Raw genomic sequence first — 2,181 nt, 5'->3', positions numbered from 1 at the left:
CCTTAAAATAGAATTATAGGAAACATTGACGTTAAAACAACAAATATGGGAAAGAGATATCTNAAACACTAACTTGGTTCATCTGCAGTTTTTCCTTTCTTCTCTATTTCTGAGCAACAAAAATCTGTTGATATCTTTGATGAAATTCATCTATAATGTTGTCACTAATTGGGCGTCCATATTTGTTTCTTGTCACAAATGCATTTCCAAAGCCACTAGAATTGACATTCGAAACTTCTTCCTCCAACACAAAATCATTTCTTTTTCTTGACTGCATCATGATAAGAGATTTAGAATTGATTAATTTNTAAAATATATGCCAATTGGATATCAAAGTAAAACAAGTAAACCTTCTGTCTCATAAATGCCTCCTTTGATACCACACTTGGGAGAGAACTGGTGGCTTTATAATAAGAAGATTCAATAGAAGATTCATATATAGACCCATTATCTCTTCTCCGTGTTTCTCTGTTGGGTTTATGAGAACTGACAGCTCTCACCCAGGATGACCTGCTTCTGCTGCAGCCTCTTTGAAATAAGCTTTAAGATATTTATCATAGCACTGCAAGATTTTATTCAAATAAGTTTAAACCTGATGACTTGTTCTTACTGATGTTAGTTATGAATATACACTCTCAAGTTATTGATGTTATTATGTACCTAATGTATTTCAGAACTACACACAAATAGCTTCATCAGAATACTCCAAACTCACCTGAGATTCTCCAATTCCAGGAAATACCCAACCCCACAAATAGCTTCATCACAAAGAGGAGTATTTGAGTTCTCCTGCAGGACCAAGTCCTACTTCAATGTCTATCATGAGCTGAGATTTAAGAAACTCTTCCATATTCTCTNTAAAGCTCCGCATGTAGTCTCTATACAGTTGTATCAAAATGATAAGCAATCAATTTAACATAAAGAAGCAAAAATATTATCAATTGGAAACCAAAAAGAACNATAATTCCTTTTGACTTTCTTTTATCATATTCTGCCACAACAAAAAAATCACTAACATGGACAAACCCAATATATACATGGAATAACATGGTCATAAACATTTCACAAATGATCCTAATTCAAACCAATAAGATAGATGCAACTTACCAAGATTAATTCGGTCTAAACAGGTATAATAGCAAAACAGATACATATGTTACACCTAGTTCCAAATTTATCACATTCAATCTTACAAAATACCCTTATCATTCAACACTCTTATGCAACACCTAACTTACTGTTTTGGTAAGAAAATGTTGCCATAGATCTCATTGCAACCGTGTGGATCCTCATACACCCTCTTCACACTTGGTTTCCTAATATCCATGCACCAAAATTGCAAATGAAGAATGCTACGCATACAGACAATTTTTTACATACTTTCCTTCAACAAAAAAACAAATAAACTCTTGACCTTTGTCTAAGAATACATTGGATATCATTTTCTACAGGGGTCTAGCGAAGTGATTTGGTAACTTATGAATCATTGATGAACTGGGTCACAACAATCTTTAGAAAAAACACGAAAAGTATTCGAAAGAAGCTAACCTTGATTCTTCTTCGCTGCCTGTACAACCATTGCCGTCAAGTGTCGTTGACTCTACTTTGTGCTGGCGTTCACTGTGTGCTGTCGTCCAGCATGCACCATCATCTGCAGTCGACACTGTACTATCGTCTGCCATCGACCTATGTTGCGGTTGCTAGCTCCTAAGCAAGTNTTTGATCAGAAAATAGCTCTTAAGCAAGTGTTTGATCAGCCCATGCATATGCAGGATCAGCTCATCTCCATACCAAGAAGCCCAACATCATCACAGCAGCCCATATCATTGCTCTTTTAAAAGCGCTGGCCCAAACAGCATATATCAACTTCAGCTACAACAGATTAAAACTCTGGGCTTCCTAACAATGCTGGCCCATTAGAGCTTGGCCCCAACAGCACTCTTTTTACCCAGTTCAATGTATTTTCTTCAGCCCTTTATCTGCATAAAAGAAAGAATTTAAGAGTTTAAAAAAAAATAAAATCCTATAACTATGAAAAACAAATTTTTACATTTAAAGAAAAAACAAACCAACATAAAAAAAATACTATTTATTGTCTAAAAACGAAAAATTTATACTATTTTTACAAAACTCTAAAATTAAAGAAAAAATGCTAAACTAACCTAATTCTAGAAAATAAGA

General features: G+C 34.4%; 1 long non-coding RNA gene across 2 annotated transcripts; it reads right to left on the bottom strand.

The window, feature by feature from the left end:
• Positions 1-6: 6 nt before the first annotated feature.
• LOC106753885 lies at positions 7-1,942 on the bottom strand. 2 transcript variants are annotated; one of them, XR_002666849.1, is made up of 4 exons: positions 1,549-1,942; positions 716-1,316; positions 351-562; positions 7-271 (listed from the first exon to the last, which is right to left on the bottom strand). It is a non-coding gene; the product is annotated as an uncharacterized LOC106753885 (long non-coding RNA). The 2 variants fall into 2 exon arrangements; XR_002666848.1 differs by having other exon boundaries at positions 716-878.
• Positions 1,943-2,181: the final 239 nt, after the last annotated feature.

The sequence above is a fragment of the Vigna radiata genome, unplaced genomic scaffold, assembly GCF_000741045.1.
Source record: "Vigna radiata var. radiata cultivar VC1973A unplaced genomic scaffold, Vradiata_ver6 scaffold_7, whole genome shotgun sequence".
In the NCBI taxonomy this organism is placed as follows: Eukaryota; Viridiplantae; Streptophyta; class Magnoliopsida; order Fabales; family Fabaceae; genus Vigna; species Vigna radiata.
This window is presented reverse-complemented; position numbering and strand designations above follow the sequence as displayed.